This window comes from Neomonachus schauinslandi, chromosome 8, assembly GCF_002201575.2.
Source record: "Neomonachus schauinslandi chromosome 8, ASM220157v2, whole genome shotgun sequence".
In the NCBI taxonomy this organism is placed as follows: domain Eukaryota; kingdom Metazoa; phylum Chordata; class Mammalia; order Carnivora; family Phocidae; genus Neomonachus; species Neomonachus schauinslandi.
Genome location: NC_058410.1, coordinates 80,143,104 through 80,157,639, shown reverse-complemented (window position 1 = coordinate 80,157,639; position 14,536 = coordinate 80,143,104).

Sequence of the window (14,536 nt, the reverse complement as noted above, 5' to 3'; positions counted from 1 at the left end):
GAATCTGGGAAGAACTAGTTTTCTTTGGGATTCTGTTCATCATGATTTCATTGGAAATATATTTTGTTTGCTTGTTTTAGCACGTTACTTATACATTTTTTTAAAGATTTTATTTATTTATTTGACAGAGAGAGACACAGTGAGAGAGGGAACACAAGCAGGGGGAGTGGGAGAGGGAGAAGCAGTCTTCCCGCGGAGCAGGGAGCCCAATGCGGGGCTCCATCCCAGGACCCTGGGATCATGACCTGGGCCCAAGGCAGACGCTTAACTGCCCGAGCCACCTAGGCGCCGCTGTTTTAGCACATACTTACTGAGCACTTGCTATAGGTCAAACCATTCTATGTGGTTTAACAAATCTTCACTCACTTAATTCTTATTACCATTTTATAAGGCAGGTAAAATTATTCCCATTTTATACTTGGGGAAACTGAAGCCCTGAGAGCTTGAGTAACCTCCCACATTCAGATAGCCAGCCTATGAGCTGCAAATTGAATCTGCAAGGACCCATATCTATAGTATGTGTTCATTACCCCATTACATCCCCTTGTCCTTTTATTTCTTTAGCTATTGTGATATTCAAAGATTCGAAATATCTTAGGTGTTAACTTAGAGGGTATTATGCTAATTGAAATGAGTCAGACTGAGAAAGACAAATACCATATGATTTCACTCATATGTGGAATCTAAAAAAACAAAACAAATTAATAAACGAAAAGCAGAATCAGACCTATGAATACAGAGAATAAACTGATAGTTGCCAGAGGGGAGGTGGGTGGTGGGATGGGCAAAATTAATGAAGGGAAGTAGGAGATACATACAGGCTTCCAGTTATGGAATGAATAAGTCACAGGAATAAAAGGCACAGCATAAGGAACACAGTCAATGATACTGTAATAGTGATGTAACGGGACAGATGGTAGCTACACTTAGTGGTAAGCATAACATAATGTTTAAACTTGTCCAGTCATGATGTTGTACACCTGAAACTAATGTAACATTGCATTTCAACTATACTCAAAAAAATTTAAAAAAAATTTGGAATGGATAAAAGAGTAACAGAAAAAAAAAAAAAAAACTGCGTCAAAAGGAAAAAAAAAAGATTCTAAGTATCTTTATTAGCTCCAGAGCCAACACTAGAGCATGAAAAATTGGAGAAAAAATAGCCTCAGGTTCCATCCAGTTCAATGTGAACTAAAAGTATAGCATAAGTGCTAAAAAGTATGTTTTTAATCTTAGGCTACCTGAATAGTATCCACATAACAGTGATCGCTAGCTCAGGTGACTCCTGTATTACTTGGATCACAACTGGATTCTGACTAAGATGGTTGTCTCAGCACCCATTAGCTACACCTATATTTTGTTAGGTCCTGAGCCATGTAGTGTAGGGGTGCTACCTAGAAGAATGGTAGCATACCCTGAAGGTATATGAACGTGGAAAATGGGGGCAAAAAGAGTGGTGGGGATAAGTAGTGTTGGCACAATAGCAATTTTAAAATATTGGAATGCCATACAGCATAGGGAGTAAACTTGTCCACGCTTACTCCGGAATTGAAGGGCAAAATAACAGGAAGAAAGTGTAGGCTTCACAGACATTTAAATTCTTTAGAGCTGATCAACAGTATTACTGGAAGTGTTCCAGGTGGAAAATCACCTGATTTGGGGCCATGGCTGAAGGTGATGCAGAGGGTATTGCTGCATGGGTCAGGTCAGGCGTGGTCACATTAGCTACATTTCTTCCAACCTTAAGATTGTATGGCTTTTTAGGAAAGAGCCTGCATAGGACTTAGAATTTTAAAACACGATATAAATTCCTGAGAACCCCTTTTGCCAGATTCGTCTTTCTCAGTGCTCACCATGTGATGACCTGTCATGTACCTTAAATGACAGCCTGTGAGGCTTCCTAAAATCAGCTTTCACTTCCAAAAATTGGAGAGCTACAATAAAGGTCAAGGTCAGTAGAATATTCCAGTACAGGGCTTTTCAACTTCGGAACTATTGACATTTTGGGCTGGATAATTCTTTGTTTGGGGGTTCATCATGGGATATTTAACAGTATCCCTGGCCTTGATCCATAAAATGCCAGTATCTTTCTCCCCCGGTTCCCTCAAGTAATAACAACCAAAAATGCCTCTAGATATTGCCAAATGTCCAGTGGGGAACAAAATTGTAAGAGTTCTCAATCCCAGATTGAGAACTAGTACCACAGTATTATTAAATAACTAGGTATTACAGATTTTTAAAATCTGTGAAAAATATTAAACATAACCAAGAAGGAGAAAATGAGTAAGAAGCTAAAATGTATGCATAATTCTGACTTTAGTAATTCAAGACTGTTTTGTTAAAACCAACACTATTAAATGTAATTTCACTCTATATTTCATGGGAGTATATTAAGAAAAAAATTTTAATTCCATGAATCACTAAGAACTTTTTTTTTTAATTCAGCATTCCAATAGATATGTCTTCAGTGTTGATTAAATGATTCAATTCATTCAAACTCCTTAAATCATGTTTGGTACATAATAATCAATACATGAGAATTTGAAAATATTCAAACTTCCAGTGAGCATGTTTATGTATACTCCTTTTAATGATACATGTGATAGTGAAGAATATTATGTCTTGGGGTGCTGGGTGGCTCAGTCGGTTAAGCATCTGCCTTTGGCTCAGGTCACAATCCCGGAGTCCCAGGACTGAGCCCCGAACCCCGCGTCAGGCTCTCTGCTTGGCAGGGAGTCTGCTTCTCCCAACCCCTCTGATCGTCCCAGCTCTCGTGCTCTCTCTCCCTCTCTTATAAATAAATAAAATCTTTTTTAAAAAAAGAATATTATGCCTTGCTATTTACTATAATATATGGTTTGTATCTCAGAGGCACATGTGATATTGGATAAGTACCTAATACATATTTGCGTGTAAATTAATTGAATAGATTGTAAATAAATGAATGGATATCTTTTATTTTTATCAGTATACTGGTAGATACATACCAAATCTTTACTATATGCAAAGAATAATAGGTTTTATACTTGCAAAATATTTGATAAAATGCTTATCTAAGATAACTTAAAAGGAAGACAATGTCTCTAATGAGTCTGTTCAGGTAAACAGGTTGGACAACAGAATAGTAGTAACATGGATTAAATGTTATTTATAGGACTGAAATTTGAAAAGAAATATGTTCAGAAAGAAGTAGCAAATTTTCTAGCAGGAATAAAAAGGACATAGAGGGTTCAGGAATCTAGTATTGTCAATTTGGAAAGGAAACTTCTCAACACAACTGAATAAAACTTGGGTTCTACAGAATGGATCAAACAAAGGGTGTAAGTCCTCACGTTGTTAAATTCTTTAAGTTTAGGTGCTCAGTAATAGCTCAAGGAGAAAAGGTAAAAGTTTTAGTCATGTCGTGAACACCTTAGAGGTTCAAGATACCTCTAATTAAATCTAGAGAAAGGCATGTATCTAAAAGAATTATAGCATGTGGAGTTGACTATTATTAAATAGATAACACAACTAAGTTTTCTTTTTAAGATTTTATTTATTTGAGAGAGAGAGAGTGAGAGAGAGAGAGCTCGAGTAAGCAGGGGAGGGGCAGAAAGAGAAGGAGAGAGAGAATCTCAAGTCGACACCCGCTGAGTGAAGAGCCCAACTCTGGGCTTCATCTCAAGACCTTAAGATCATGACTTGAGCCGAAATCGAGAGTTGGAGGCTTAACCGACTAAACCACCTAGGTGCCCCAGAGTAGAACTAAGATTTTTTTTATTTTTTATTTTATTTATTTATTTTAATTAATGTATAATGTATTATTTGTTTCAGGGGTTACAGGTCTGTGATTCCTCAGTCTGACACAATTCACAGTGCTCACCATAGCACATACCTCCCCAGTGTCCATCACCCAGCCACCCCATCCCTTCCGCCCCCCTCCACTCTAGCAGCCCTAGTTCTTAAAAGAGTTAAAAGAGTTAGTATACTGACTAAAATATTAACAGTCTGAACCAAAAAAAGAGTATGACTATTAAATACTTAAAATGGACTTTGGGACCTCAATCTTCTAGAGACAGGAGGCCAACTGAGAAATCTGCCCAGTTCCAGAGATGTAGCAATGGAGTCAAGGAATAAGAGTGTCCAGTCACCTGAAGAAGCTCCTCTGAGGGCGTAGACTAGGAGCCTAATGAAGGACCACTTCCCCCAACCCACTTCCAAGGGTAGGGGTTCCTTATCAGGATTGCTAACTGTCTGTAGCACCAGAATGGGGCTGTTTGGTCACTATTATGTTTTCTCTCATTCATTACTTATATAGTGTTTATTAGGGATAGATAACTTTTCTTTTTCTCTGATTTTCAAATCAAGAAAAAACACACTGGACTTAATACAAATTATTTCAAAGCACTGGACTTGGAGCTGACTAAAAATCAGATGGAGCTTTTGGGTGTTCTTTCTCCTAGGAGAAGTAAGTATATATTGCATGTGGAAAGGACAGTGACCTGAATATTTATGACTCAAAGGGTAGGTTCTCTTAGTCACTAGGGCTATTCACAGATGTTCAGTATTTTATTCCAGACATGTGCTATGATTGGACTTACCTGCCACTTGAAGTCAGATATTCCTTGTGGCTTGCTTTGGCCAATAAAACATAAATGGAATTGCTGTGTGTCACTTCCAGGCAAAAGTATTAAATTCCAGAACGTGCATGCCGTATTCTCTTACACTTAATTGTGTGATCATGGAAGCTTGTGTCGAGATGGTGCCGCCATCAACCTTGCCAACCCACAGAGGGCGTGTAGCATGGTTAAGGAGTAAGTTTCACTCTTCCAAACCACTGAAAGCTTTCTAATTGTTGGTTTTCACAGCATAACCCAGTATGTTCTGATGGACACCTCTATGAATTTCTTTTAAGATCTATGAAGTCATTGAATGTTTTTACAAAATTCTATAAAAATCTACTTGTAATGTAATAAAATTAGTTAAGATATAAATAAAAGCTAAAAAAGAGAATGTAAATAAAAACTACATTTTCTTTCACATTTTTTCAATTACTTCCATTCTAATTTCTTTTCAGGATTATTTCTAGTGATTATTGAATTATAAACATTTTTGCCAACATTTTTAAAGACTGCAAAAACTTGTAACAATATAGAATATAGAATCTGGCTTTCTCCAAAGTCCCACAAATTCCATAATGCATTAATAATCATTATTGAAAATAATTTTAGAACATTAAGGCAATTTTTAACTGATTCTTTTTCACCTCATTAGGCATATTGAATCTTTATTCTACTGCGTAACTGGAGGATTAATCCAGTCTTATTCCCCATTTCCAAACACATACTCACTCAGTAGAAGCCTGTCAGTTACCTCGCTCCTCCTTTCCAAGCAGAAGTATAGAAATGATTATTCCAGAACCACGTGGACAAAGTGCATTGCCTACGAGTCTTAACTCCTAGGGTGTTATGGCACGAAGTTAATTAAGGCTTTAAAAGCACTAATTTCCTGATGGTTTTATTATTCCATTGTCTTCGGTAAAATGGCAGGAAATGCTACTTTATTAAATACGGTTCACAATACAATCGACTTTTAATTCCTTTTTAAAAAATTTTGCCGAGAATTTAAGAATGTGCTGCACAGTAGTTATATCTACAAAAACGATTTCATCAAAAGTGGGTGGAGAGGGTAGTGAATTCAGTCAAAAATCTGATTAGAAACAGAAATAATCAGTTTATCAGAGGGAATTAATTTGGGTATGCTTCTCCCTCATTTTATTTTAGAGCTTTTGGTACTGCAATAAAACATACAAAATTTTCTATTTCAAGATCAGTATTAGTTTTCTCTAATATGTCTAACCACAAAGAATTCTTTCCTCTCAGTAGGTCTATGAAATGTTATTTTGTTTAAGTCATCTGATTAAAAAGAAAATGATGTAACTGAACCCTGGAAGTAAGTGTAGAAATAAAATACCCTTGTGATACCATTCCAAAAAAATGCAACATATAAATTTGTCATTAAATTAAAGGGCATAATGCCCTTAAACTTATAGAAAAGGTTAAGACTTAAGGAAAAGCTTGCTTTAGAGGTATGGAGTGTTATTTCAGAAAATGTCTTGTGAGTGAATCTTAACAGAGTGATATTAAAGGAACAATGAGTGGAAGGTGAGTCCAGGTAGCAATATCTAGAAAGGCGTCAGGAGACAATAGTCTGTTGATTTTCACACTGCCATTATTTAAAATTTAGACAGTCATATTTTGTATCTATAATTTTAAATGACACTTTAAATTAACTTCATAAATACATGCATGATTTATACATTTTACACTAAGCAATTTCTTTCTTGTTTTTTCTTCAAGCTACATTTTCCTCCAAATTCTGAGGGCTGGGTTCTGAGCCTCCCGTTTCCTTAGGTTGTATCATAAATTCAACCAGTCTTGGACATGCCATGGATGTCAAGGGACTGGCTCTGCTTATAGTGCCTTTCTTTTTCTGTCTGGTGAATGCCTAGTTATTCTTCACAACTCTATTTACATTCCAACTCAATAAAACCTTTCATAATCTCCTCAGGCAGTAACTTGATATTTCTTCTGTGATCCCATGATATTTTGTTCACAGTACTTTTATAACTTCACATGTTATTACAACCCATCTATTTAGACATCTCTTACACTGTGAGAACTTTGAGGGTAATTACTGAGTCTTTCTTCTCTATGATCCAAATACTTAAAATAGTGTCAGCCACATGATAGGATTCATGTTGGTTAGAGGAATGGATGATTCTTTTTCTTTTTTTTTTTTTTTTTAAGATTTTATTTATTTGTGGAGAGAGAATGAGAGACAGAGAGCATGAGAGGGAGGAGGGTCAGAGGGAGAAGCAGACTCCCTGCTGAGCAGGGAGCCTGATGTGGGACTCGATCCCGGGACTCCAGGATCATGACCCAAGCCGAAGGCAGTCGCCCAACCAACTGAGCCACCCAGGTGCCCCGGAATGGATGATTCTATAAATACTCATTTTTATTGTAGTGAAGGCTGGTAATCATTCTCCAACATCTTGCCTTCTGCCTTTAGAAATAGACACCAATCCCTGAGTTTTAGCTGAGCATATGGTTGCTCAGTTAGAAAAAAAATGTCTCCTTATCTGTGGGTTATTCATGTGATAAGCTCTTACCAATGGTTTTCGAGCACAAGGGAAGTGTGCAACTTTCCATGCCTTTCCCTAAAAGGAAGTGATGTATCTTCTACTTATTTTCATTACCTTATCCACAGCCTAAGTATCAGATGTGGTGCCATTTGGGCCACTTTGGCATGCAGACAAGGACTACACCTGAGGGAGAGGGAGAAACACTTTTGGAAGAAACTGGATACGTAGAAGACTTCATGAAACACACCCACCTTCCCACGATGTACTGTCTACTGCCTCTTGAACTGTGACGAGAGAAATAAACATCTATGCTATTTGAGACATAACTATTGGAATTGCTTTGTTATAGAAGCTTAACCTATACAATCCCTTCCGCTACTATCCTACATTCCACGTGATATATCTGCCCTTTAAGCAGGAAATTAGTCCCATGGCAGTTCCCTTCAGCATCTTTCAGACCTGATGAATGCTGTCATGCCCACTCTAGCTGCAGTGACTCCCACTAGCACACGGTGAGCGACGATCCCAGGAACCCTCGCCAGCACCTGATGGCAGTACAACTCCAGACAGCAGTAGCAGCTCTAGATGCTTCCCTAGCCAGGACCAGCGGCTCCAGCGGCTCCCAATAGTTGCTTCTCTCGGCAGCTCTCCCAGAGTTTTTCAAGTCTGTTCCTTTGTCACCAGATAGCTGTTATCCTCTCAGCATCTAAATGACTGTATCTAGTGGTGCGTTAAAAATACTTAACTAGCTCTCTCTCTAAAAAAGAAAAAGCTCCTGTTTATTTGCTGATTTCCACATGTAAATATGTAAATACTCACAGCATGGCCAATTTCATGCCAGCAATGTGACATTACCGATGTGGAAAATGTGGAGCTGAGAAGAGCTGCACCCACTTGGCTTTGCGATATGGTGAGAGCAGTCTCCAACACACCACTGACTAGCTACTGTGCAAAACAAACCATCCAAACTTAACAGCTTAAAATGAAAATTTGTTCTTCGCTTCCTGACAGTAAATTTGTCTGGGAGCACTGTGTGGTTCCAATTGGTATCTCAATAGGGGCTAGATGGACTGAGATGCCTTCCCTCACTTGTCTGGTAGCTGATGTTCACTTTAAGCTAGGATATCTTGAGTCTCCTGCCGTGAATTCTCATGCTATAGTGAGCTAGTGTAGGTCTTTACCTGGTGATTCCTGGACACATTTTCAAGAGGATGATAAAAGTAACTTCAGTGGTCAATTAAGACTTTGCTCTGAAGTCCCATATTTTTCCTCTACTTGCATTCTGTTAGTCAATGAAAACAAGTCATAGGCCATCTCAAATTCAACACAATAAACCATTTTGATTAGACAAGAGAGGTTAATTGGTAACCTTTTTCCTTTGCATTTATAATCCCAATTGGTATTTGAAACTATAGTCACACAATTAGGATGATTACTATAAATTAAAAACAAACAAATCAGAGAATAACAAGTGTTGATAAGGATGTAAAGAAATTGGACCTCTTGTGCACTGTTGGTGGGAATGTAGAATGGTGCAGCCACTGTGGAAAGCAGTATGGCAGTTCCTCAAAAAATTAAACAGAATTACAACATTATCCAATAAATCCACTATTGAGTATATACCCCCCAAAACTGAAAGTAGGAACTTGAAGAGATATTTGTTCATCCATGTTGTAATATGTGTCCAAATTTCCTTCCCATCCATACTTAGGTTGCCTCCACCTTTTGGCTATTGGGAATAATGCTGCTATGAACATGGATGAACCTTGAGGACATTATGCTAAGTGAAATAAGCCAGTCATAAAAGGACAAATATTGTTTGATTTCACTTACATGAGTTACCTAGAGTAGTTAAATTCATGGAGACAAAGGTAGAATGGTGTTTACCAGGGGCTATACCAGAGAGTTATTGTTCAATAAGTATAGAGTTTTTAGTTTTGCAAGACAAAAAGAGCTCTGGAAATTGGCTGTGCAACAATGTGAATGTACTTAACACTACTGAACTATATACTTAAAAATAGTTAAGATGGTAAGTTTTATGGTTTTTTTTTTGTATTTTTCCATAATTAAAAAAACACACAGCCATAAATTCTTTAACAACCATTGAGAGGTAGGCTCTCTGTTCCTTGCCCTTGAATGTTGGTGGGCTTTTGACTCTCTTGAAGCCAATAGAATGAGGCAGAATAGTGATGCATGAATTGTGATGCCTTGTCTGAGAAGGCAATACAAATTCTGCCTTGTGTGCTGGGACACTTGCTCGTGGAGTCCTGAGCTGCCATATAAAAACTCTGGTGACCTTATGGCCACCAAGCATGGTGGGAAAGCTAAGGTACATGGAGAAGTGATGGTTAGTGCAATTAACATTCAGAAAACAGCATCTACTAAACAACATTTAAGTGAAGATGGCTCTAGATTGTATTCCCCAGATGTAGTTACACTCAGCTCATTGAGTCTTCCTAGCTGAAGCCCCAGACATTAAAAAAAAAAAAAAAAAGGCAAACCATTTCTCACAAAGCCTGCCCCAAAGTCCTGACCCATAGATTCAGTGAGCTTGATAAAATATTTTTGGGCCTTTAAGTTTTTTTAAACTTCATTTAATAACTTCATTAATAGCTTCATTGAGGTATAATTCACACACCATAAAATTCATTCTTTAAAGGGCATAATTCAGGGATTTTTAATTTGCTTGCAGAGTTGTGCAACTATCTCCTCTAATTTTAGAACATTTCGTCATCCCAAGAGAAACTATACCAATTAGCCGTCACTCCCCATTCCCTACTCCAATTCTACTCTATGGATTTGCCTATTCTGGAAATGTTATGTAAATGGAATCATACTATATATGGCCTTTTGTGTCTGGCTTCTTCCACTTAGAATGAGGTTCTCAAGATTCATCCATGTTGTAACATGTATCAGTATTTAATTCCTTTATATTGCTGGATAATATTCCATTGCATGAATATACCACATCTTGTTTATCCAATCATTAGTTCATGGACATTCTGGTTTTCATTTTTTGGTTATTATGAATAATGATGCTATAAATATTCACATACAAGGTTTTGCATGAACGCATGTTTTCAATTCTCTTGGACTTATACCCATGAGGGGAACTGCATGGTCATATGGTAACTCTACATTTATCATTTTGAGGAACTGCCACAGTGTTTTCCTAAGTGGCTTCCCAGTTTTACAATTCCACTAGTAATGTTGCTGAGTTTCAATTTGTCAATATCCTTGCTAATGCTTGTTTTTATCTGTCTTATTTTAGCTATCTGAGTGGGTGTAAAATAGCGTGTCATTGTGGTTTTGATTTGCATTTCCCTAATGACTAAGGAAATGAGCATCTTTTCATGTGCTTATTGGCAATTTGTATGTCTTTTTTAAGAGAAATATCTATTTAACTTTGCCCATTTTTTCACTGGGCTACTTATCTTTTTATTATTGAGTTGTAAGAGTTCTTAGGATATTCTGGATACAAATCTCCTATCAAGATATATGATTTGCAAATATTTTCTCCTATTGTATGAACTGTCTTTTCACTTTCTTGATGGTGTCCTTTGAAGCACGCAGTTCAAGGCTGACAGTTTTAATATTTCATCTTAACCCTCTGTTGATATGCACAATGCTAGGAGGCCATATGATCAGATAAATAATTAGATTGACAAAAGTTTTGATTCTGAACAACTTTGCAGAAGGGGATAATTTCCTTTATCTATTCTTCAAAATGGTAAAATTATATCCTTATTAACACTACATCTAAACTATTGGCTTTGATAAATTATAGAGGTATATAAATTACTAAAGCCTTTGCTTTCTATCTTCTGTAAAAGTGCAATGATAAGGATTTGGGGTAAATATGTTTCCCCTAGTGGAAGATAAATTTATATGTGATGTCTTAATAATGCAATGTGAAATATTACTTTATAAAAGAAGACTTCAGAAAATATTTTAGATTAAAAGGTCCCAGCCTGAGCAGAAGAAGGGAGATGGTTTAGTTACTCCTCGGTCTCTTCTTTTTACCACAAGTGATGTGTGCTAAGCAGGCCTGTCCATTTAAAGGAGTTTCCTCTATCAGACAGATGGCATTCAAATAAAGAAATTAGACATTCCATAAAAGACAAATTTGTAATATATGTTGTTTCATTAAAAAAACAATAGATAAATGAATATTATTTTTATTACTATAAATTACAATGAATTTGAGAATTCACAAAATTTGGAATGTTGCATCTTTGCCGTGGATTCAGATTTCCACCAATGAGAAGCCATGTACTGTTTCTTACCTAATTATCTAATGTATCTAAAGGCCCCACATAATTTGGCTTTATTTTGGCATTAAAAGTTAACAAATCTCACTTATGCTGGAATTCAGTCTTTCTCAAAATGAGATAGATATAGTATGTTATAATCCTGAAGAAGTTTCAGATCTATCCATTAACATTTCATAATCTAATAATAACACTAATTCAACTAGAGAAGCGAAATTTAAAGTATTTCAACTCCTGCAGGAATCTAGGACATTAAAACAATCTAATGAGGTTAACTGCTTAGATAATGGAAGAAGCACTTTTAATTCTATCCAGATACAGTATATACCAACTGTTGAGAAAAGTGTATTAATAATACCTAATGTCTAACTGAAGTCAGTCACAACTTCAGGTATTTCTCTGTTGCTCGCTGATAGATTAGGAGCCAGTGTTTACTACCACTTTATGGGACCATTCCTTAATACTTCCTGTCATGTGGAATGTAATAGCTGTAGTTATGATCAATAATTCCATAAACCTAATAAAAAATTCTATTTCTCAAGAATTCTATTGGGAATGTATTTTTCTTTATACAGATAATAACCCTGACATTAAAGTGAAGTTTTATTTTACTCTATTTAAATAAACAGGATCAGCTCAGCCAAATGTATCTTCAAAATCAAATTTTAAGATGACATTTTTACTAACTAATTAAAACAGCTGTATCATTGAATCAAATGGGCAATCTTAAAACTGTGTAATATAAGAAAATGTTCCTTTAGTACCAAGAACAGACCACTTACTAAATGGTCTCACAAATTATAATCGAAACATGCAAAATAAAAAATAAAGTCAGGAACACAGATTTTCTGAGTGCTAGCCCAGTTGCTGTCAGGTAGCTAAAATAGTATTTTATTGACTAAGATTTTCATTTTCTGCTCTGGTATGTGACATTGTCTCTATGAATTTGGGCCTATGTGCTGCTGAGAATTTGCCACAATCAATTTAATACAAGTATGTCTTCAGAATTTTTTAGCAAAAAACTATGATCTCTGAATCAAATATGTAGGGTAATTTGAAGTGAAATGCAAAGAATACACTTTTCATTAGATAATAATGTCTACATACCAAATAGCAGACAGTTCACTCATGATGGTTACCTCTCTGGACCCACTGAGACGGTGAAAGAAAATTCTCTGGCTTTTTACTTAGAAGCATTTTCATTTTTAAAATTTGAAACCCCCTTAGTCTTCATTCCTCCCTCTCCCACTCCCCCTCTCTCCTGGCAAACAGCCAAGTGTCCTCATTTGTCTCATAATTATTTCCATGAGGTTCACTCACTCTCCCGAGCTTTCTTGGGTTGTCTTATTTTCACCCCTTCCTCAGATGCTGCCCAAACTCTTCTAACTGCACAGTGCAAATATATGCAGATGAAAAGTTCAGTGCTAATAAAATAAGTATGTAATTTTGAAACTGTAAAAATAATGGTCCGGCATGCATAGCTTTAAGTAGCAAATGGTAGTAGATATTCAGAAAATATTTTGAACTGATTTGGCTGATGTTATCAACTGATTAAAAATTAACCTTTGAGAAGCTCAATTTGTAACATAGCTGAATCACTAGACAGAGCTTTATGGTGAGATCGGCCTTATATAAGATTTAGCTAGAAAGGGAGAACCTAGGTGGATGAGATGAAGTAAATCAATAAAGCAGAGGTAGGGACTCTTAGTGCATATGGGGAATGTTTGTTAGCCAGCCTAGGTGGGACAGAGCAGAGAAATCTCAGCCATAGCTGCACAGTAGAACCATCTGGAGAGCTTAACAGATGCAGTGTCTATATCCCTCTCATAGAGATTCTGATTCTCTGGGGCCAGAATGAATTTTAGAGATCCAGTCTATAGCACGTATTTGCTTTTGAGATTATCCAAACCTATTAGATAAATAAGTACATAGTTTGTAGAGCATAGGCAAAACTTTTCCAGACGTTTCAGTATAGATAACTGGCTGGTGAGCAGAAGTATTTGTTAGACGTAGCCAGATTTCACAGTATGTGTTAAGAGTAAGAGAAGTAGAGAGGCGCCTAGGTGGGTCAGTCAATTAAGCATCCGACTCTTGATCTCAGCTCAGGTCTTGATCTCAGGGTCATGAGTTCAAGTCCTGCATTGGGCTCCATTCTGGGTACTTAAAAAAAAAGAGAGGGAGAAAGAGAGAGAGTAAGATAAATAGAAACATAAGATGCATTAAATATGAGTAGTAAATACCAAGAATGACCTTATATCCACGAGACACATAGGTACTAAATATATATGAGATCAAACATACAAGAGGCGTTGGATAGTCATGAGGTCTCAATTTGACCACACGTTGCTGACACTCATTCTGCCTTGTATGTCTTTGCCCAAAAAGCACAAAACAAACCCATGGCAGTTTGCAGGCTAATTGGCAAGCAACAGCTGTGGCTAGGAATAATTGGCCTTGTGTCTATACAAAAGAGCAAGGCCAAAGCCCTTTCCATCTGTGAACTCAAGCACTCAAAATCTGTTTCTGGTCCTCATAACTACACCATCAACGGGAAAGGCTGATGTGGCAGAGAGAGATAAAACACATACAAACACTGAATACTCCAGGATTCAGGAAATGAGTCCTTCCTGCTTATATGGTATCATAAATGTGTTAACTCACCCATAGCTTTCCTCTTGCTTCTCACTATATGCTTTAAAATTGATTTAATAACAATGCCATTTGAGTATTTTCACTTTGCCTGTGACCTTCTGTGATCTCTGAAACAGCTTGCTTGGTAGCCTACTTGTAGGCCATCATGAAAACAACCTAATTTCCTTTTCAACATAATCAGTATTTTTGAAATGTTCCTCAAGTGGTTTACATTCACATTGGGTTTGAGAATTGCTGCAATACAGAATTTGAAGATCTGAAAGAAAATTACAGATGATGCAGGATAATTTTATATATGAATTTGAGTGATTTATATTGTATTATATAGGACATCTGGAGTCCATAAAATACAAAAATAACATTATAAAATTGTGCACCTTTTTTTTAAAGATTTTATTTATTTATTTATTTGACAGGGAGAGACACAGCGAGAGAGGGAACACAATAGGGGGAATGGGAGAGGGAGAAGCAGTCTTCCCACGGAGCAGGG